General features: G+C 35.5%; 1 long non-coding RNA gene across 2 annotated transcripts; it reads right to left on the bottom strand.

The window, feature by feature from the left end:
• Positions 1-1,346: 1,346 nt before the first annotated feature.
• LOC104848337 lies at positions 1,347-23,328 on the bottom strand. Of its 2 annotated transcripts, none has more exons than XR_776375.1 (4): positions 23,252-23,328; positions 18,010-18,073; positions 3,544-3,672; positions 1,347-1,480 (listed from the first exon to the last, which is right to left on the bottom strand). It is a non-coding gene; the product is annotated as an uncharacterized LOC104848337 (long non-coding RNA). The 2 variants fall into 2 exon arrangements; XR_002024736.1 differs by having other exon boundaries at positions 3,544-3,669.
• Positions 23,329-24,628: the final 1,300 nt, after the last annotated feature.

Raw genomic sequence — 24,628 nt, 5'->3', positions numbered from 1 at the left:
GATATCGAAAAGCAGAACCCAGAAAACAGTGAAGAAATCAGGATTAAATCCAAGCTATACTTTAGCCCATATGTTTCTGAATGTCTCTGGTAGGTGAAGTGGTCAGTCAGTCTTTATCATTGAGGCCAGTCACAAGTGGTTACAGAATCAATCAACCAAAAACATGATAGCTGACTTTTTTTTTACCTTTGTGACAATATATTGTGTTTCGATTATATTGTTTTATGTTTTTACATTTGCAAACATATCATGATTTTTATTTCATAAGATTTGAACTACTCCCACTGACTTTCTTTTATTGAATATTGAACCTTTCACCTACTTATACTACCAAATGAATATGAAATCACTTAAATGAGTTTCAAAGATGGTTTAGATTTTAACTTCAATTCAATTAAATCTAAAAATCAAGGTTAATAGACAATTTCTCAATATATTTTTTCTCATCCAGGAATGTAGTCTGTCTAGCCATTTAATCATACCTTCTTTTAACTTTTCCCTAATATGATTTTATAGTTTTATTTATGAGTGCATATTGCCTAACTTATGTCTCAATATTTCACGTTTTATTGCTATTATGAAAGATTTTTGAACATGTTTTCCAAATGGTAATTGTTATTATGCTAATATTCTTCTTGGCATCTTAGAGTAGATTTTTGAATCACAGATCCTTGGAAGCAGACCACTTGGACCTAAGAATGGATCAGTCACTAACTACGTTTAAGGGTCTGGACAATATACTTACCCCGTGTGTCTCAGACCTACCTTATTCGGGTGCTGTGAATATTAAATGAATTAGCACATACAAAACACTTAGCATGGTAAGTGACATGTATTAAGCCTTTTATAACTCTTACCAGTCATTATTCATCATTATTCTTATTGTTCTTGTAGTGGTCCCTTGATTTACCAGCTTGATGGTTTCCTGAGGACTGGTTTTAAGTACAGCTGAGATCAGGATGTTTACCTGGGTACACATTGCTGATAACAAGAGGCAGATGAATCTTCCATGAACCTAATTAAGCCAAGTTGTTTGAATATCAGGCCAGTCATAATTTGAAGGTCTACTGTATGTACTTTATTGCTGTTAAATTTTTAAAGACAGATCTTGATTTGATAATAGCAAATCTTGCTCTGTTCACATATACGTGGACATATGTATAATTACAAGTTTATATACATAGACAGATATGTACATACATCCATATATGTATGTATGTATGCATGACCATCTCCTATTCTTCCCTTTCATTTTTGTATATTTTTGCATTTTTGAGAAAGTGTAAAATTTTTAAAATTATAATAATCATAGGGGACATGGTGTTTTTACATTTAAAGAAGACTTCTATGGAATTTAAGTCTTATTCATGACATTTGGTCTTAGATCTCCTCTTTGTTATTTTCAGAGTGGATTCCTCCCTCTGCTTTCTTATATTTCTGAGTGTCTTCCTTCTTAGTTATGTTTTCTTGTGATATTATCCTGTGGAAATAGCAAGCAATACAAAAGATGAATAATAGAAATTGAAACTTTCTCTTCAGTTCTGACTCTGTCATTCCTTTCTTCACAAAATCTCCATACTAAGAACCTAGTAAGTACCTTTAAATATTTCTCGTTGTGCTCATTCACTTACCTGTATAGATGAACTCTAATCTACAGGGGGTAATTAAGCAACACCAGCACAATGGATGTTCACAATTTTTTAAAAAAACTATTATAATTAATGACATATCACCATTATTCTCCTTTATAATACTCACCTTCCCTTTGAACATGCTTGTCCCATTATGCTTTCCATTTGCCAAAGCAATCATTTTTCCTATCTTTTTGAAATGTGATAAAAGATATGGTGAATGCTGCTGCTGCTGTGTTCCGCTCAAGGGAAGGAAGGGCACAATCATAAAACCATTATGGTGCGTCCTCTTCCATCTTATTTACAAGATGTGGAACCCAACTGTGTGGCTTCTGGATCTTCACAAAAGGCAAAATGACCACAAACGATGAAGGTTTTGAAGATATGTAGGACATTTTGGCAACCACAACAGCACAACTTAAGACAATCACCAAGACTTCAGAACTGCTTCAGAAAATGGCAAGAATGAAGCAATAAGTATGTTCCAAGTGACGGGGGGTTATTAACAAGGGATAGAATGTCAAGGTGTCTTTTCCTATGGTACAATGTATTATATTTAAACACACAATGTACTTTTCCATCACACCTCACAATTTGGAGGATTTACTTTGTCTTACTTGTGGTAGCCATCCATTTATGTACAAGATAGTTTATAATCTTTTAAATTGCTACTCAATACTACATGGTGCCTGAATAGTAATCTACAATTGTATACTTCAATTTATTTTACCATCTGAACTTTTCACTATTTTACCTGTGTGAATATTCTTATGTGTATCTTTTGTTTCACTCATGTAGGATGAAAGTTTAAAGCTTTAGCCAATGCAATAGATTTATCCATGTTTATTTGACAAATACTGATAAATCTCTGAAAATTTTCTAGCATTCAATCCTATTTATATTTTAACTTGCAAATGCAATTTTATATGTTTATTTATACATACCATGAACATGCTGTTTTAAAAAATACACATGGAATGTATCACATTATTGTTTTCTAAGTCTATTTTTAAAAATAATTCTATTGAATATTATTTATTAACAGTTTTTGTGCATGCATTAGTACAAGTCTATGCATTTTATGATTTTCTCTCTTCATAGTTTATTATAGGAAAGTGCTTGTCAATTTGAATTATTAACATATTCCTACTCACAAAAACTTTGTAGCCATGCCTGGTGGTTCATATCTGTAATATTAGCACTTAGGAAGATCACAAGTTTGAAGCCAACACGGGCAACTAGTGACTTAGCAAGAGCCTCTCTAAAATAAAAGGTGGTATAAGATCAGTGCAGAGGCATTGTGTTCAAAATTTAATACCGGGTATATAGTACATTTAGAAAGAAAAATATATTGGTGTAGAGTAAGAGTAATATTAGCCAATTATTAGTAAAGGTATACAAATTAGGAACATTTATTTTAATGCCAATTAAATAATAATTGCTTGAACATATGGGATTTTATGCCATCGAGTCACAATTAGTATGGAAAGGTAGGAAAACAAAAGGGCAAAAACATAAAATATTTTAAAATTAACGAATGAGTATATAACCCCATTATGCGTATATGATGTTAAGTTTTATCAGTAAATTTTATATAATAAATCATTCAAAATACATCATCTAATATCTAAATCATTCTAGAATATTAAACAAATAAAATATACATCAACTGCCATATAAAATATTCTAGAGATATTTTAGCCCAATACAAAAGGTTGTATTTAACAATGATTATATAGTATTCTGCAAAGACATCTGAAGTTCACCAAAGCAAAAATCTAATGGGAGTATTAGTTTGTATAGACTATTTAAGAAATTATTTATCAAGACCTCTTCTGATCCAAAAGATCACAGAAATGAAAACTATAAATCATAATCATAAATTGTAAACAAAAGTGGTGAAAAGACTTACTCAGATTTGATCTAAGGTGATGCAAAATGGCCATTGTACCATGATAACAGCGGCACTTGTCAATGAACATGTAATATTGATGGCTTAGAAAGATGACAGGAAACATCATGACACCTACAGGCAAAACTGCTTAAAACATAAGAACATGGAAATGTTATTATAGTTGTCATTTTTAGCACATCATTATCACCCCCATGACAGCTACACTAGAATATAAGAATACTTAAGGAAGTTGTTCTTTATTATAAGCTTCAATAAAAGACCATTTTTTGACCTAAAACAGACCATTATTTCAGTCCAGGCATTTTCATAACCCAGTCCTCTTTGTCCTTGCCCCGTGTTAGAATGAGTTGATGCAATTGCTGTCACAGCATCTGTTATTAAGGAAAGCATCTAAGTTGTTCAGGCATGCTAGTTGGGAGAATTGATGAAAACAGGGAGTTATTTTTTAAATGGGAAAAATATATACAAAGGGCAATCAAAATATGCAGTAAAAACTTTAAGAAATCTGCAGTAAGTGATAAATAAAACTGAAATAAACACTGTGAAAATAATCCCCCTGGATTGAACACACTTAACCTATCATTCTTGTTAATTTTTGAAGCAGATCTCTAAGTCCTCTTTCAAGAGTGCCTTATGAGACTTGATTAGAAAAAATAAAATTAATGCTGCTGCCAATTACCATGAAGGGGAAAGACAAGCTGGTTTTTCATTTGTCCACCTTGTTCACTCAGTCTGTCCCTGTGCAATTCCTGACACTTCTCCAAAGTCAAAACGATCATGAAGTGTAAACGTGTTGAGGTGATTTAGGACATCCAGGCAGCAAAGACAGCAATAACTAAACTCTCATGAAAGACAACTTCAGAGCTACCAGAGAAAGGGGCAAGAACAAATGCATAAATACGTTTTAAATGAGATAAAGTATTTTGAAGCTAACACTTTGACTTTTACTACAATATTTTTTAAAAATTTAAATGGATACTGTGAAGGGCTGGGGATTTAGCTCAGTGGTGCCTCTCTGCCTGCCTTGCAAGCACAAGGACCCAAGTTTGATCCCTGGAAAAAAAAAAAAAAAAAAAAAAAAAAAAAAAAAAGAAAGTAAATTTATACTGTGTATTTTGGTCATACTGTGTATGTATATGTACCAACAATATATCTCTTTGTAGAAAAGATATGTTATTTTTCTCTAAGTAAAGCTCATATTAGAAAAATACAATAGAAAGTTTACTAAGTAAATTTCCGAAGAAAATATACAACATCTAGATTCTTTCTTCAATTTATAAATCTAGAAACTAGAAATAATAAATACAAGTTGAACAGAGAAGACCAATTTGGGGAAGTAATTTTGAAAAGTAAATCTCATACTAATAGGCAAAATGTGAAATGAAGAAAACAATGGATGACGTGTTTAAAATATATCACAAAGAGTAGTTAGTTTCAAATGTTCCTTAAAAGTTCACACTCATGAAAATGGATTTACATTTTCAAAAGCAGAGTTAACTGATAACTCGCAATATATAAAATTCAACAGATGTCCTTCAATGTTTTTAAAAGAAATAGGGTTTTTTTTTACTAAGCATTATGAAAATTATAAAAAGTCGTTGCATTTCTATATCAATGATCTTGGTTTTCAAACTCTCATATCTAAACAAATGACAGAACTTTGAAGATAATTTCCTCAGCAAATTTGTAACTGTCTAGAAAGGAGTGGTCTGATCCACTATTATGGCTGCGGTCCAGAAGTCCCCTCCAAGCCTACTGCAGTCATCGGTGGCTTTTTCAGAAGTAGCTGAATCTAGAGTGTGTGATGCTGAGATTAAAGGCACTTGATTACTAAACCACTACACTGATTAGTTTGGCATCAGCCTAACCCCAGCAGGGGAAGAAAGAGGCTGCTGAGGCCCCCTGGTTGGTTTGGCTACCATCTGGGTGACATAAATAATTTCTTGTCTGTGATGCCCTTCTGCCATGTGCCACTCTGTGTTGAGCTGACCAATTACGGACTGAAATCTCTACAAACTGTGAGCTAAATAAACTGGTTTATCTTTAAATTTGTGTTAGTTAAATTTGTTTTATTCCTGAAACAAAAAACCCAGTACCCAAAGTTAAAAGGGAAGAGTTTTATTTGGCTTACAGTTCATAGAGATTTCAGTCCACAGTTGTCAGCTGGCTGCAAGACAGGGTGGCAGAGGGGCAGAAGGTAGGATAATTAACAGGAGAGCTCAACAGTATCTTTTTGCTCCTTTTACCTTATTCACCTACCAGGATTAGGGCGATGCCAAACCCATCACTCACATAGTGGTTTAGTAATCATGTGCCCATAATCGTAGCGTCACACACTTCAGATTCACCTGCCTATGATTGCATGAGGCTTGAGGGGACATCTAGATCCAAACCATAACCCTTTACATGTTAGATATTTGTCTCAAAAAGAGAAAAGCAACTAAGACAGAATTTGGTACTGAGTGTGAAGTCACTGCTGAAAAAGTACAGCTGGAACACCTTATGCTGTAGTGTAAGGTCAGAGCTCCGAAGACCGGAAAGCCAATAAAGACCAGGCTCAGAAGGTTTCTGCTAGAAAGAGGGACGGCATTAGTTGATGGGCTCCAGACAATGTGTGCTATATCTTGGCACAAAGTTTATCTGCATTTTGCTCCTATCCAGAGACTGCTCGAGGCTGAGATTAAGGGTGGCAGACTAATGAATATGGCAAAACAAATTCCAAGGCAGTCTATTATTGGGGCGGGGGTGAGCCACATTTATGTTGAGAATCAAGAGTAAGGAGCCCAGCAGAATGATTTAAGACATTTCAAGTTTGGCCAGAAAAGAAACTCCAGTAAAGTTGCAGCCTGCAAAGGTGGAGCAGAGATCTTGGTTGATGAGAAAGAAGAGGAGAATGAAAGTTGGCCTGAGGGACTCCACCCTTTGCAGTCTGAAAATTGCAAAAGTGGAAGACTGCTTTAAGAAGAGGACCCCAGAGGATCACATTCCAGAATAGTGATGACCTTGAGAAGCTGTTCCTCAGGATTTGGTAGGCACTGGGCCCCTTGGGCAAGAGAAGAAAGTCCTGCTACTGCTCCACCGGGCAGCAGACCTTGGCATCATCAATGTGGTGTGGTTTCAGGTGCATGCAAAATGAAAGAGTTGTGGGATCAGGAAGGCTTCGACAGTGATTTCAGAAGTTGTGTGAGGCCAGGCCATGTGCCCCTGAGAGTTCAGTGTGTGATGCTGTGAGTGTGAAGCCAACACAGCAGTGGAGACCCCAGATGTTTGGAGAATCCAGGGACTAGGATTGAGGAAGACTGCAAGGAAGGAGCAGAGCTGCCCGAAGAGAGAAACCATGCGAGGTTCAACCACCAAAACTGCTGTAGAAGGAGAGCCACCCAAGCACTTTGGAGTTAACAACTTGCCACAGATTGCTGGGGATGCTGGAAGTGGAATTGTGGGGTTTAACATTTGCTCTACTGAATTTTGGTCTTGCTTTTTTCTCCTTCCTTGCTATTCTCCTGTTTGTAACCTTTCAATGGAAATGTCTATCTTATGCCACTAAATGTGGAAAATGTTCAACTTTCTTTTCATTTGTACAGGGGCTTGAAGCTAAGAATTTGCCTTAAGTCTCAGAGGAGACTTTGGGTATGCACTTTTCCACAATGATGAAACTGTTAGGACTTGGCAACTCCTAGAGATGGATTAAATAAATGCCGTTTGTGTAAAAGACTATATGTGAGATCGTGCAGGGCTAGGGGCAGAATGTCATGGCTTTTGTCTAGATGTCCCCCAAAGACTCATGCAGTCATAACTGTTTTTTGCTGAGGTGGCTGAAGCTACAGTGTGTGATACTGTGGTTAAGGACATGTGATTGCTAAACCATTATACTGATTGCTTTGGCTCAGCCCTAATCTCGATGGCCTCAATAAAATAAAATAAGCGGAAAGAAGCTATCAAGGCTCCCTTGTTGTTGTGGCTACTGCATGAGTACCATGAACTATTTCCCATCTGTGAAGCCCCTCTGCCATGTGACATTCTGCCTTGGAGCCAGTGTGTGATGGACTGAAGCCACTCTAAATGGTGAGCTCGATGAGTCTCCACCTTGACTTTTGAGTGTCAAGTATTTTGTCTCAGAAAGAGAAAAGTAAATAAGATATTCATTATTTGAAATTGGAATAATTTGGATAGTTAAGAAGTCATAGTAATGAAAATGATGCAGAAACACAGCAAGGACTCACAGGCAACTAATTCAACCTACCAAGAATTATATATTGGGTGAAATTCACAATTTTGAGAATAATTCTTAAAATTTGGGTTTTGTTGGCTAAAATATTACATATCAAGTGTGTTGAGGTATGTTGATATTTGTAGACCTCCCTTATGTCTTCTATATAAGAGAGAGTAAAATAGAGGAAACTGAGTTTTTTTTTAAACAAAATCACATGTACTGACTGTCATTTTGAGATGTCAAAAACACTGCCAGAAATAATAAAAGGAGAGATATCTATGAAATCATTCAGGTCAAGTAAGTGCATTTGTCCCTATTTTCTCTTTAGAATAGAGTTTTTAAAAACAAACTCTAACAGAAAGCAAATTTTTGGAAGCTCTATTTTTAAAGTAACCATAATGGATTTAAAAGATAAAAAAAAATTAAATCTAAGTTTATCTAAGGTTAATGACCACAAAGATAAAGTGGATTAAGAACACAGAACTGGTTCAGGAAATACACTATTTTCAGAAAGCAGCATAAAGTTTGACTAAAATGGCCATGAAAAAAGAAAATATGAATTAAAAAAATAATTAGCCCCCAAAACTACTTCTCGCTGCATTCAGCCAGTAAATTAGCACCAAATACAATCTCTAGATGTAAAGAGAGTTTATTAGTTAAGTGGAGGAGAAAGAGCTGGAACTTATTCTAAAATGGGACAACAGAGAAGAGAGGAAGAAACAAACACTTCATTAAATAAAAGTGTGCAATATTAGTCATGCTCCTATCATTGGGACAAAGTGCCAGATACAGTGTACAGGAAGATAAGTTTATTTGGCAGGAAAAAAATAGATTCTCTAATTCCACTTTATATACAGAGAGCTAAGTATCACTAAAAATGTAAAGACAACCTCTATACTAAAGAACAAAACACAATTAAAAGGAATTGCAAATGTTAGAGAGTTCTTGAAGCAAAGAGAAATATCAACTACAATCAACATGATCATATTCACAACATGGTATTTTAAAAAGAACAGTGAATGTTTACATTTAAAAATTATGACAGCAAAAGGTATAGTGTCATCAATTCTTTTCAAAATATCTCCTTTTGCTTTGAACACACTACCCTCATTGTTCTTATCAATTTGTGAAGCAGTTCTGAAAGTCTTTCTTTGTTAGTATTCTTGGTTGCAGTGTCCTGGGTGCCTTGGTATTCAGATTAATTAAAAATACTTGCCTCTCATGGTCCTTTTGACTTTGAGAAAGGTGCATGAACTGGCAGATATGACAGAGTACACACCGTAGGTTTTTACCACCCTGCTTTTCCATTATATGCACTGAACATCTACAACCATTGTACTTTTTAATCATACCTATGAAGATATCAAAACATACTTTGAAAATTGTTTCAGAAGTGGCAAAATTGGTGGGATAAGTATGTTCAAGGTGAAGGAGTGTATTTTGAGGACGACAAATGGCAATATGTTTTACTACAATAATTTCTTATTGAATTATACACTGTTGCAATTTTTTTTACTCCTTATATAAGTGAACATACTAAATCTACAAAACACACACACACGTGTGTGCGTTCGCACACATCATAAATCAGTGGGAGGAATTACTTTTAGTTTTTTCCTGTTCAATATGATGTTTGAAGGGGATTTGTCCTAAATGGTTTTTATCAGCTTAAGAAAAGTTTCTTCAATATCTAGTTTCATTAGGGATTTTGTCATGAATCAATTTGGGATTTTGTCAAAGGATTTTTCTGCATCTTTTAAGATGATCATATGATTTGTGTTCTTGCTTCTGTTTATGTGATGTAGTATGTTTATTTACTTACATATGTTGAACTATCTTTGAATTCCTGGGACAAAGCCAATTTACTCATGAAATATAACATTTTTAATGACCTGTGGTGTTCTGTTAGCTAGTATTTTGTTGAGGATTTTGGCATCTGTGTTTAATAAGAAAATTGGCATGTAGTTTTTTTTTATTTTTCCTTTAAATTTTATTGGTACATTTAAGGCGTATAACATATGTCATTTGTAAATTTGTACCTTTACATAATCCATATTGGTTTTTATTTTTCCCCATTCCTCTGCCCTATCTGATTTCTTTAATTTCCTATGTGACCCACTGGTTATTCAGAAGTGTTTTGTTCAATTTCCATGTGTTTATGATATTCTTGCAGTTTCTTTTGCTATTGATCTCCAATTTCATGGCACTATTGTCTGATAATATAGAGGGGGTTTCTTCGATACCTTTGCACTTATTTGATCCAGCCATCCCTCTGCTGGGTATCTTTACAAAAGAATTAAAAGAATCATATCATAGTGATATATGTGCACCCATGTTTATAGTGGCACAGTTTATAACAGCTAAAATTTGGAAACAAAACAGTCCATTTGCCCATCAGTTGGAGACTAGATAAAGAAGATGTGGTTTTTCTATAAAAGGAAATACTACTCAGCCATAAAGAATGAAGAATTAGAGTCATTCATGGGAAAATGGATGCATATTGAGGATATACTCTTAAGTGAAGTAAATAAGTCATATGTATAAATACCAAATAGTTTCAAAGGTGTGAAAAACTATAATTGCACATAAGATCCAAATGGCATAATTGACAATGTGAAATAGGAAGAAAAGGGCTAAAGGTGTACAGGAAGTGGGAAGGGTGGGAAAGGAAATAAGGGAAAATAAAAAAATATGAGAAAATGACAAAATAAAAATAAAGTATTTGTAAATAGGGAAGGGAAGAGGGGGTAAATTCAGGGATAAGGGAAAAAAATGAAAACCAAGACCTGTCATGTAAATGTACAAGATCCCAATGATGAATGTAACTGAACAGCATACACGATATGTACCAATAAACTCAATGAGAAAAAAAAAAACAAAAACTTTTCTATGAGCAAGTATGTGCTCTATTTTGGAGAAAGACCCAGGTGTAGCTGAAAAGAATATGTATTCTGATTTTTCAGGGTGGAACACTTTGTAAACATCTCTTAAGTTCATGTTTTCAAGAGTTAGATTGAGTTATAATATTTTGTTTTTTATTTTTTGTCTAGTTGATCTATTTGTGAACATGAGTTATTGAGGTCTCCCACTACTATTCTATTAGTGCTTATATGAGTTTTCATGTCCAATACTATTTGTTTTATATAGTTGATCACTCTAGTGTTTGGTGTATATATATATTAATGATTGTCGTCTCTTCCTCTTGGATTGTTCCCTTTACAAGGATGTAGTGTCCTTCTTTGTTTCTCTTAATCAGTTTTGGTTTAAAATCCACTTGATCTGCAGAGGATAGCTACTCCTGCATTTGGAGGGGATCCTTTTGCATGGATTATTGTTTTCCACCATTTACCTTTCAGTCTATGAGTTTATTTTTGAATTGTGTTTCTTGTGTGCAGCATATTGTTGGATCTTGCTTCTTGACCAATTATGCCAGTCTGTTTCTTTTGACTGGAGAATTGAGACCATTAGCATTTATGGTTATAACTGATATGTATTGGCTTATCCTTGTCATGACCTTTTTTTTTTTTTGTGTTCTCTCCCTTTGCATTGAATTTGTTCTTTTGCAAGATGGATTCATTCTGCTGGCTTCCTGCGATTGTGATCCTCATTGTCTTTTCCTAGGATATTCTTTAAATTTTTTTGGAGTGCTGGTTTAGTATTCATGAAGTTGCTAAGGTGCTCTTTGTCATGAAAGCATCTTATTTCTCCTCAATTTTGAAAGATAGTTTTGCAGGGTACCTCAATCTGGGTTGGGGGTTGTTTTCCTTTAGGGCTTGAAATACATCACTCCCTGCTCTGCTTGCCTTGAGTGTTTGTGTTGAGAAGTCTGCTGTGATTCTGATGGGCTTTCCTTTGTATGTGATTAGTTTCTTTTCTCTAACTGCTTGTGTAATTTTTTTCTTCTGTTGGGTTTCTAAAATCTTAACTATTATATGCCTATGTGTAGATTTGTTTTTATCATGGCTAGTTGGAATCCTATATGTCTAACTTATCTGTATGTCAAAGTCTTTTCCCCTACTTGGGGTGTTTTCTGCCATACTACTGTGAACAGGTTTTTTTTTTTTTTTTTTTTGTCATCTGCATGCTCTCTTAGGTCTTCATTGACTCATTTCAATCTTATGTTATTCTTCTTTACATCATCTACAGTTGCTGGATTGATTTCTTGTGGTCCCTTACTATTTTTAAGAAAATTTTCTTTTCCTGGTCACTAACTGCAAGCCTATCTTCTATATCTGACATCCTGTCCTCTCATGGGCTCATTCTGCTGTGAAAATTTTCAATGGATTTTTTAATCTCCTGGAAATCTGTTTCATGGATTCCATTTGTTTCTTATGTTGGAATTCCATCATGTTCCCTAGCTTCTCTATTTTCTTTTTATCTGTTTCTGCTCTAGATTTATTAATCATGTCTTGCACTATGGGTGCAATCTCTGCTGTTTTCTGAGAAATTATTTCTGATTTCACTTCTTCCAGGTCATCTTTCATTGCCAGTTCAGGCAATCCAGGTGGTTAAGTATCAGATTTTTCCATCCCACTGCCCTTTGGGGTTGCCTTAGGTCTGGAGGTCTGGTTTTGACTTATTTACATGCCTTCTCATTTCAACAGATGCAGCTTGCTGTGCTTTTGTTTAGGTGACTTTTTGCTCACCCAGTGGTCTTCACTTCTCAGCAAGCCACCCAGCAGCCTTTTCCCTGCTGCTCACCAGTATACCAGTTCCTGCATTAAGAAGGGTACCCTTCTGGATCCCTGAGCTGACCTGTTGTCTGACTGGGGCCTGTGCTCACTGGGAAGGTATCAAGGTGGGCTTCTCACTGGGGCCCCTATATAGCTGTTGTCTGGGATGGCCTTTGGCTGGGAGCTGTGCACCCATGCTCCTGTTGTCTATGCAGGCTTCTGGCTAGGATCTCTGCACATTTATCAGTGGTATCGGGGTGAGACTCTGGCTGAAGCTTGTGTACATGTGCAGCTCTTTTCTTTTGGCATTCAGTTTTCTTGTGGTTGTGGTAAAGTTCTTGTTAAATTTTGGTATTATGCTAATTCTAATTCTAACTTCCAGGAATTAGTTTGGTATGCTCCTTCTTTTTTAATTTCATGAAAGACATTGAGAATGATTGGTGTTACGTCTTACCTGAAGTTCATGTAAAATTAGGCAAACAACCCATCAATTCCTGCATTAAATCCATAAATTCCAGAGGTCTTTCTTTCTTTCTTTCTTTCTTAGGGTTTTTTTTTTTTTTTTTTTTTTTTTTTTTTTTTTTTTTTTTTTTTTTTTTTTTTTGCTGTACCAGGAATCAAATTCATGACCTTGAACTTGTGAGGCAGGTGTGGCACCATTGAGCTAAATCCCTGGCCTTACTTAGTGTGGTTTTTATTACTATTTCTATTTCATTGACTTTTTGTTCATCTAGTCTCTGTTTGTATGTCTCTTGGTTGAGGTTTGATAACTCATGTATGTCTAAGAATTTCTCCATTTCTCCTATTTACTAGAATATAACTTCCAAAAGTAGTTTCCTATAATCTTCTGGATTTCTGCAGTGTTTGTTGTAATTTCATCTTTTTATTTCTAATTTCACTGAGTTTTGTTTCTTTTGGTAACTTTGGCCTAGGATTTATTAATTTTGTTTATCTTCCCAAAGAATCAATTATTTCATTTATTGATCCTTTGTGCCTTTTCAGTCTCAATTTCATGAATTTCTACCCTAAGTTTTTCCTCCTATATTTTTAGGTTTAGATGTTTATTATTTTTTAGAGCCTTGAGATGCATCGTTAAGTTATTTAGGATTATTCTGTTCTTTTAATGATTGCTTTCACAGCTATAAACTTCCATTTTATGATTATTTTTATTGTGTCCCATGTGTTTTGAGGTACATGTGCATGCATAGTGTTCGGGGAGCAAGAGTATCAAGACTAAATTTCAACTTTTATATATGGAGAATATTCATAACAAAATTGATTAACTAGAGGAAAAGCACATGTTATGAAATATGAAGGAACTGAATATGATGGAAAATTGGCTTTAATCATGGGAGAGTTAATATTAGAGAGTGCTGTTCTTAAATTCACATGACTCTAACATTAATAAAAATTAAAAGCAAACATAGAAGTGTATAAAAATAAGAATATAGTATTCTTAAAAACTCAGTTTATATTTGAGCTTCCTCAACTTGAAGGCATGAAGGAAAACAAATTTCAAAAAATAAACCAAGCTCTGAGGTGGGGAATTTGAAGGGGTTTGAGCTCAGATCAGGCATAGGTGTGTGTCTTACAAAAAGATTACATTTCTCAATTAATTTTTAAAATGAGAAAAATATTGTTAAAAAGCCAAAATGTATGACAAGTTAGATTCTATTCAGATATGCCTTGAAAGAGTTAAACTTTTGTCAAATAAACCATTACGGTAAATATCTATGGAAGATGCTGTGCTTTGGCACAAAGAGCTACAAGATAAAGTGTGAAATCAGCATGAGATTCATAATAAAAAGAATCCTGACCCCTGAAATAATATGCAGAATTGTGTGTATAAATGTCTGTATTTGTGCATATGGCAAGGAAATGGATAGGTTAGGGATAAAAGACAGAGACACACATGAAAAGTGACAGAGTGACTCAAATGTTCTTAGAAACTCATGAATCTCTAAATGTCAAAACTTTTCCCTTTCCTTTATCACCAGTTTTTCCAATTGTGACATAGCAACAAATTCACAATTCTGCTGCAAAGTAAGACGCAATGCTTCCTTCAGTAACATGGATAGGAAGGAGAAAAATGTCTTTGCTCCTCACATACTGGAGTATGTTAATCTCAAATGTGCAATAAGCTGAACTCCCTTGTTTTTTCTTTTATTATTTTCTGAATTTTTTTATAGAAAGACCAGTGAAACACGTAATCTTTTCTGAACACATTTTGAAGTGGAATAAAGTATATGATTATTTCTATAGTCCACGTTGTACAGCAGTGTGTTCAAGGAAATACTGTTCCTTTCACCAGGGACCCTCAAGTTGCTTCCTGTTTTCTGCTTTCCTGGTTCACTCTTACCTTTGCTGCCATGATATTCCATATTTCTCCCCAAAGCAGGTCTTCTCCATGAGATACTGCATCTTTTCCACTAGGCTTTTCCAACACATCTAATAATTCCTTTGATTGTATATTTCACCATATGAATAAATAATTGTTCTCTGTACTGATTTGCTAAAAAATGAGTAGTTGGCTCAATGAGGGCAAGAAACATGGCTGCTATGCTCAAGGTGAATGTCAAGGATACTGGTATTCATTTTCTGTGAGCAGCATGCTCCTCTTACAGTGTAGAATCATCTTGCACAAACTTACAATGAAATAGCTATTTTACAGTATAAAAAGAATAATGGCATACCTTATACAAAGAAGTATAAAGATCATCAGTCAATAAGCATTCATTTATTTAATCACAAGAACTCAGAGCCAATAATTTATAGAGCATTTAATACAGAACAAAACATAAGACAATGACCAAGTACCCACTCTTTACCAACACCTTAGACAATTTCTGGGATGAGCATTGAATAAGGTAGATAGCAACCCTCACTTCAGAAAACTTACATTACAGTTGCAGAAAAAAAAATGAGACAAATTGAAGTAAATATGTCTTTTGCCATCATGCAAGTGAACATTTTATTATTCAAAAATATGGTAAGTTTCAGGAAGCTGAAGAAAACTTAAACACAAATGCAACTTTCTCTATGTTCACTGAGTTTTGCATTGATCATTAGTAACTGCTTCCTGCCAAGTGGGTGTTCATAAGATAAGGTGGATTTTGAAAGGCACCTCCAGAAGATAGGCTTGGAAACCCTCCTTCAGCATTTAGAGGCCCATAAAGAGTTCTTTCTGGGCCAGGGATTAGCTCGGTGGTGCCACACAGCCTGCCTCGCAAACACAAGGTCCTGAGTTCAATCCCAGGTAACAACAACAAAAAAGTGCTTCTGTAACACTGCTGATTAATCCTTGTCTCAGCTTTCACTTGCCTCATGGTGAGCTAACTGTAACTTTAAATAATGATATCCTGGCTCATATATCACACAGCTGAGAGAATGACAGTTTCAGTGCATAATGGCTAATGCTTTCTACAATCATCAGATATTCAATAATTCATGAAAATATATCCCCCCAATCAAATTGGAAGCTATTTTGTGTAATATATTATTTAAAATTCAATATTATAATGCACACAACTTCTTCTCAGCCAGAGGAGGACCATTTCAGAATGTGATTATGTGTGGACTCTATTTAAAAATGACAATTTTATTTTTCATTTGTTAAATGGCTTAAGCGGAGGAGCTCAACTGGAACTAAGTCATCTGACAATGAAACCAGGGTGGCCACAAGCAACTTTGAAAAAGTGACATTAGGACTTAAAAAATGCATGCATATTTGAGTGGAAGAGACATGTGTATGGTCAGGAAAATCATAATTTATTTAGTCCTGTGTCAACTTGCTTCCAAATCGTCTTTTCCAAATTAACTGTAATTTGTCATCATTGCAAGATAAATTGTGATGTCTTAAATCTGACAGTTAAGATACCTTAATCCCACCCAGTGCCACAGTAGTTTGATTTCCAAGCAATCCTTTACAATGTTTTCTTCCAGGGAAAATTGTCTCGTAAACACAAGTTTCTGGTTCAAATTGTCTCCTTCCTGAAAATATGCCTTCTTTTCTCCCCTGCCTAGATGAAAAATTATTTCAAGGGATACAAGAGCCTTTCCTGATTTTCCTTAGCATTACTTGCCTTTTTATTTTTGAACACCCACAATGTAAATTTTCTGTAAAACATATTATTCTACCAGCAGCCACAGGACCGATCATATCTCAGGTCTATGTCAAGAATTATAAAGTAACCATTTTTTTGTATTAGATTCTAGAGCACCATCGTCTGCCCAGTGGTATAGAGGAGGACATTGACTCTTGGCAGCACTGAGTTATTCTAGGATACAAAGCAGACGTACTGGGAGTACAGAAGGGCTTTGTCTGGTTTAGCATAGCCCTTATACAGACAACTGTGTATGGTATGTAACTGGCATGTAACCAAGGCCTCATGTTTGTTAAGTGGCTGAATCAACAAACAAATCATTGAGCAGTCTCTTGGGTACCACTTATGATCTTTTCTTACCTTGAAGGCAACATGGTTGGAAGAAACCAGCATAGTGTTATTAAGCGGTAAAAAGAAGGAAGCGTGCTGTTTTAGAATGATCACTTAATTTGGATATGTGCAGCCCTGATAATATGTTGGATCCACAATTTGTGGCTGTATGACTTTGCCCAAATTTACTGTTCTTTCTGTGTCTCAGTGGCCTCAACTGTAGTAATTTTATGTCTGTAGCCATTTTATATTTTTTGGTAGTAGGAAAACTACCCTAATGTAGATTAGAGTTGTGGTCAGAATGCACGCTCTAGAGTCTGAAAGCAAAGGCAAGGCTTACTTTGATGTTCTGCTCTGATCTGTAGAATACTGGAAAAGTTACTTAATATATGTGTTCTCATGTTCTTCATAAATACAGTACATTAGCACCAATATAATGGGATTCTAAGTTTCATATTGTTTACTAAACATAATCCTTGAAAAGAGTGCCCACAATATAACAAGCTCCTAATAAATCTCACCTTTCATTTTTATGTATGTCATTGGCATAAGTTTTCATACATAGTAGGTCTGCAGATTTTTTTCTCATCAATTCCAAAACACAACTTAACTGTACTATTACTCCATTTATTTCATTTCTAAACTATAGTTTTTTGTTTGTTTGTTTTGTTTTGTTTTTTTCTGCGTGTGGGTTTTTTTTTTTTTTTTGACACAGGGTCTCACTATGTATATAAGACTGACCTGGAGTTCACTATGTAGTCCAGGCTGGTTTTGAACTCACAACAATCTTCCTGCCTTAGCCTCCTGAGTGCTGGGATTACAGGCATGAGCCACCAGGCCCACACTTTAAAGTATAGTTTTAAAATCACTTTCTCCATATAGAAGGGTTAACTGATATTTTAATAACAATTTCAACTCTGTTATCAACAGCAGGAATATAGTCGAGAATATATTGACTGGAAAGGAAAACATCATTCCCAATGAAATGAATGTCCAAGTAGAAAGGTTCAAACTCAGAATTATACAAGAAGGCAGTAAAAGTATTTTTTAAAAATGCAAAGAAGCTTGAAATTTAAACAAAACCCTAACATATAAGAATAGGAATGATGAGAAAAATAGAAAATTATAAAAAAGCGGGTCTTACTTCACGTAGTTTGCTGCCATAATTTCACCAAACACTGATGAGGTTATGTTGCAATGTTTTGTGGCTATAGAAAGAATAACACAGAGACACATATCAATATAAAATGATAATATCTTCCTATTTTGGTTGTCCGTTATGATTAAATTTTGTGGCTTTGATAGTCCTCTTCACTTTGTGTAATCTTGGAATGGAGAAGAATCTGTTTAACCCAAAGCACACAAAGTAGTTTACCCAGGTCAGACCACCTGAACAAGGCTTCCTTTCAGGAATGGTGCTCACCTGTGAATCTGGCTCCCTTCCATCCCCCATGACCTCTTTCTCTTCTGGTGATGTTGTTCCAAATGGTAATGAGTTCAATGAATTAAAAGTATTATGAAACAAGGCCTTCCTTTCCCCAGGAGACTCCATTAGCATAATGAGATATGCGCATTTTAAATTTTAAGTCTCCTAAACTACAACAGCCCCTGTCTTTCTCCTAACAGGAAATAGCACGCTAAGGTGATTGGATTGGACCCACACAGAAGATGGATGCACCAGGAAAACAGAGGGAATAAAAGCAGCATCAAATGTGAAGGAGAATACTGTCAGCCCTTTGCCAGAATTTAGAATGTTACTATCAACAGTATATCATAGAAATGCAAGTGAATGCAGCCCAAAACATGTACACTATTATCCATCACACCCCCAAAACATATGGTGTAATTTAAAAGCCACATATATTTTTTCCCCTATGAGCATGGCACAAAATGTAAAATTCTAAAGGATCCGTTTCCTTCTTTCAATCCCTTTGTCCTTACCTTTCCCCTCCTCATATTTCTTGAGCACCTGCACTATACCAAACACTGTTATCTTTTAAAACATTTACATGATCAGGAAGCACAACATGCTTTCTGCCTTCACTGAGTTTATGGTGTACTAAGGGAGAAATTTTACCACATGTGTTATTACGTATTGCTCATGAAAAAGTATTTTTATGTTACTTGAAAGTGCACTGAAACCTGTTGGGTAATAGGAGATGGACTTGAAGACTGAATTGTGTGTGCTTGTGTGTGTGAGACAGAGGAATGTAAAGGCTATATGTTCTGGCCAGAAAAAAAAAAAAAAGACAGCAAAGAGTTGGCAGCGAGATAGACATGTCAGAGAGAAGAGATCCGGGGTGGGATTTTATTTGTACAGTAAGCCCGAGTATAAGATGGTCAGTGTAGGTCAGGCCTGGGAAAAGAGGCTAAAGAGGTAATCAGGGATCAGAGCAGGCTGTAGTATGGAGGTTTTACTTCATTTGGAACACAATAAAAGAGTCAGTGTGTTTGTACATTCTCATCCTCATGTAGATACCATTGCAAACAGCTTACTTTCTTGGACTAAACATAGAACAGGAGCATCTTGCTCGTGGCTTTGGCCCCTAGCACTTTACCTGCTACTTCCCCGACCCCATTCCATCTCTTCCCTGTCTGCCTGCCTACCTGTGTCATAACAAGAACGTTTCTGTTGTGCATAGTAACGTATTCCTTCCGCTCACCATCAAACTCTTCTAGTGGTCATCTTGCATCTGTGCTTTGCACACTGGCATAAAAACTCCACAAAAAAAAGTAGACACCTAGAACATCTCTAACCAGAAGCACAAAAGTTGCACTGATTTTTTACCTGGTAGTGAATGAAGCAGTCCCTTATGCCAAGGTGAACAGAGATCCTTCTTGCACATCCAAGATAACCAATACCTCCAGGTCTCAAGGCAAAAATCTCCCTAGATGTTTCTTTCAAAGATATCAGCACTCCTTGGCTGTTTATTTTAGAAGGTCATCCTTGAAGACACTCATCCATCTGAGACAGAGGAGAAGCTATGGACTCTGACCTTTCTCTTATGCAGCCTGGAGGGGAGCATTGTTTGGCTTACATTTGCCACGTCCTTTCCTCTTTCACTTCCCTTTGTTCCCCCTTGGTCCCAAAGGAGGGACTGGGACAACCTGCCTCATGCCTCATTGTCCTCACCATCCTGAGGTTGCTTTAGGACGATGCTCCAGGGAGCTCTGATAGGAGGTTCAGGTCAGCTGTCACCTGTGCTACTCCCACCACTCCAGATGCTGAAAAGGGTTTGGGAACCTGCTCCAAATGTGGCAGTTTATTAACACTTATTAACATACTCAACCTTCCCAAGATGCCTTCAGGCATGATTAACACAGCTAGCCCTCCTCCACTTCCCTGGTTTCAGCCAGTCATTTTCAGTGCTGAAGTGACAAATGACAAACAGCTCAAATGTTCTACCCAACTTTTGCAATGACAGTTATGACTGTCCTAGACATCTCGCAGTGGCTCTGGAAAATATCTGCCCTGACTTCAGCAGGCTTCAGTTTAAACTAGTGATAAAACTTAATTTGGACCATTCACTAAGCTTGGATAGGAAGGCTTGCGTTTCAGACAGTTTTAGCCAATCAGCAGGCTTAAATTCAGGCCAATCACAAATCTGCAGGTGCTATATAAGCTGCACTCCCCTTATTCTTGTGAGATTAGCGCAGAATGTCTCCTGGTATACTAACCTCCTTGCGCTACTACACAATTCCTGCTCATATAAAACTTGAGTGTGAGTATTCTCATTGATATTCATTTTTTGAATCTTAATAATGGCTGTTAAATTATCTCATTTCAGTCACTATTATATGAATCCTGAGTACTGAATATGAATAACTTAACGGAAGTTTATTTTACATTATTTTATATCTTTTGTGAAGTGCCGGTTCAAATCAAGTTTTTGCCAAGTATTCTATTCAGTTATTTGTCTTATTGGTTAATGATTTGTTGTATACTTTATGCATTCAGGATATTAACCTTCAGCTGGTATTGTCTTTCAGTTTGTGGCTTCTCACTAAATGAACTCTTTGGATAAATAGGCATTCTTAATTTTAACGTGGTTGAATAATCAGTTTTATTTTTCTTTTCAAGGTCTCATTTGAAATGCTGCTTCCTAGGCAAAGTCACAATGATATCTAGGCATGATATTTTCTAGCAGATTAAGAGTTCTGTCTTCATATTTACATCTTTGATTCATCTGGTATTAATTTTCATATGAAGTTATTAAAAAATAATACAGTATAATAAAATATATGCATATTGTGCATATCTATATGTGTTTTGACAGCTTTTAGAGTTTTATCACTACCATCAAAACTAACAATAAGAGCCGGGAGTGGTGGTGCATGCCCGTAATCCCAGCACTCAGGCTGAGGCAGGAGGGTCGCTGTGAGTTTGAGACCAGCCTGGGCTACATAGTGAGTTCCAGGTCATTCTGAACTACATAGTGAGACCCTGTTTAAACAAAACAAAATAACAACAACAACAAAAAAAACCTAACAGTAAAAATATTTTAATTGATGAACATTTGGGTTGTTTCCATTTTTTGGTAATAATGAATAAAATTTCTATGAACATATGATATTTTTCTGTCAACATATGTCTTTATTTCTCTATGGTAAGTTCCTTGTTACATCATAAAGATTGTTCTGTTCCTTTTCCGAGGGGGCTAGCAACTGCTTTTAGTTTTTGTAATTAAATGCGCATACACAAGATGTTACATATTTAACATTGTTCATTACTACTGTACAAATGAAAAAATAGAACACTTCTAGACCAATATCGGTATTAACTTCTGTACAATTAAAAGTCAACATAGTAAGCTGGGATACTGCTTTGCTTAGATTTTTTTCAGAACATTTATTTTTCATTTCCATTTTTATAGTTCAACCCATGATCAACTTTGAGTTATTCTTTATTATGATTGAGGTTAGGGTTTAGGTTAATTTGTGTCATTTTTTGGCATATTCATCTCTACTTTTTCTACAGTCAATTGTAAGAAAGGTGATCTTTTTAAAATTAAATTGTCTTTGCAGAGTTGTTAAAAGTGTATTAAACTTGTATGTGTCTGCTTATGAAATTTCTAATAATGTTCCTATAGCTAATGTTTCTATATCATCATAAATATCATATTCTTTTGATTAACATAGCTAATATTTAAGTCTGCAAACAAGAAAAAGCTTAAGAAAAGGTACTGCAAATACTGCAAATCTGCCAACTATGATTTTTTTAAAAGAATCTTTCCCAGAGATTTATCTGTGGGAGAAGTTCAAGCCTGGCTGGGCCAGGTGTGCCTCACTCCTGTCTTCTGAGCAAACTCGAAAACCTCTCTGAGGCGGAGCTAACTTGCCTAAGTGCGTAGAGGCTGTGTCTAACAGGCTGTAGTCCTGCCCCTAGTCCGTGACTCCTTTGCCTCACCCAAGAAAAATAACCCCACCATATGTCTAGCCAATAAGATGTCACCCAATGTTCTCCACTACTGCTTAACTTATAAGAAAGTGCTTTCAAGGTAGGCCTCCACTGAATTGAGGGAAGAAGACATAATGCCACACATAACAGAGGCGCACACACATAGTAGTAAGGCATGCAGTACACATATGAAAAGTATTTGACTGTGGATATGCACACATGCAACTAAATTTAAGGCATCATGCAATATCTACTCTGAAACTGTTGTTTTTTTTTTCTTTTCTTTTTGTATTTTATTGCCAAAAAACTCAAAGATGTCTTCCAAGAGATAATAATTGCTCAAACATCGAGGCTATAAACTTGGACTCAGATGGAAAAATGGCAAAAATTGCTACTGTAGAACATATTTTCTAATTTTCATTAATGTATGTGGTTGTGAGGAATATTATAAGAGAAATAATTTCTCAGAGGGTAAGGTCATGGACCAGGGAGATACATGGATATATAAATTTTACTTAGAGAATTAGTCCAGGTTCCAAAAGAGAAAGTTACTGTAGTAGTAGGGGCAGATATATATGCAACTACTGACATATATCATTTCATTATTTATATAAAATAATAACTGCCCTTCTTTAAATCCTTCCATTTTCAGATTTTGGTTTTTATTCTAGCACCAACACGCTATTCCAGTTTCATCCTTGTACACTGGACGGACGTGTAAGGACAGAGTAAATACTTATGTAGGTTTTAGTAGGTTCTTAGACACTTGGAGCTACACAAAACAGGATGAAATGGTATTTGTAGACCTGGTTTGATGTAACACAAATATTCTACCACAGGCAGATTGTGGTTGTGATGAATACAGCTGGATAGCTGGGTGGCTAGAAGAGCGGGATACATTTTCTGAGGAGACATTTCTATTTTCTTACTGTTATTATTCTATCTGTGTTATGCTTCTGTTAAGTATATGGAAATTTTGTTTCCTTACCTCACTTAGAGTTGTCATTGTTTGAATAAATCTGGATGAGCAGGGAGCAGTTGGAAATAATTTATAAATCTTCAAGTCATACCCTTAAAAAGAAAGATCCTCTCATTAACTTCTTCCACCTTTCTGATGACAGGGGATTGAAAATAATTTTAATTTTAATTTTGGATCTGGAAATTAAATCCACATTTCGAGGAAAGCAAACTCAATAGATCTGTCTGTATTCAGAATAACTTTACAACAAATCTCTATCAAGTCAGAGAGAAATAAACCTCATCTGATTTAAAAAAAAACTGGGGAAAGATAGGAGTTAGATTCTGATTCTGATAAATGCCAACTAGGATTTGTGAGATTAATCCTCCCACAGAAACCAACTATATACTCTTGAGAAATTATAAAATAATTCTGAATCATTTGATAGAGATATTAAAATGCAACCAAGTGAGATAAATTGGACACACATATGTAAATAATTAATTGATTCTCTGGTGTGAGTTCCAAAATGTATAATAGATAATGTCAAATAGGAAGAAAAAGTTAAAAAGGGAAGAGGAACTAGGAGGGGTTGTTGGAAAGGAAAAACGGGAAAGAAAAAAATAAGAAATGAAGGAAAACAAAAACAAAGCTTTTATAAATAGGGACTGGTGGAGGGATGAGAGGGAGGGAGAAAAATGGGAAGAAACAAGAACCAAGATATGCCATGTACAGGTACAAATTCCCAAAGATGAATGTAATCATAATGTACACCTAAAATGTACCAACAAACATAGTGAATTAAAAAAAAATGTGAAGAAACCTTGGAATATAGGAAAGGCAGTGTTAACTTCCTCGTGGAGATCTAAAGACTGTTACTAGATGCCTACTCATGGGGAATCTAAGAGTTAAGTAGAAATATAGATGTTTATTACCTTGAAAAATCATGGAGGGGGCTTCAGGCAATCACATAGCTGGGAAAACTACAGCCAGAAAACAAAACAATCCAGCTACAGAGTCTGGACACAAAATCTTCTAAGAAAGATATCAGGCTCCTAATGTATGCATGTAATGCAGAACTCAAAATTCCAATTAAGGCTGGATTTTTGTTTTGTTTTCTTTCTTTTTTTTTGAAGGGATCTAACTTGGGACCTTGTGCTTATGAGGCAGGTGGCAGAAACACTGAACCAAATCCACAGACCAAGGCTGGAAAATTTTAACTGGTATATTAATGTGTGTCATTTGGCCTCAGAAAATTAACTTCATGTTTAAACACAAGAAATAATAAAATCAGTAATTTTAAAATAAATGCAAAATATTGTCTTTGTAGCATAATATTAAAATACTAAAGATTTATTTGAAAATTATCAGACATACAAGGAAGTAGGAAATATGATTTATACCCAA

Source organism: Fukomys damarensis, unplaced genomic scaffold (genome assembly GCF_012274545.1).
Source record: "Fukomys damarensis isolate Sample0158 unplaced genomic scaffold, DMR_v1.0_HiC HiC_scaffold_36, whole genome shotgun sequence".
In the NCBI taxonomy this organism is placed as follows: Eukaryota; Metazoa; Chordata; class Mammalia; order Rodentia; family Bathyergidae; genus Fukomys; species Fukomys damarensis.
This window is presented reverse-complemented; position numbering and strand designations above follow the sequence as displayed.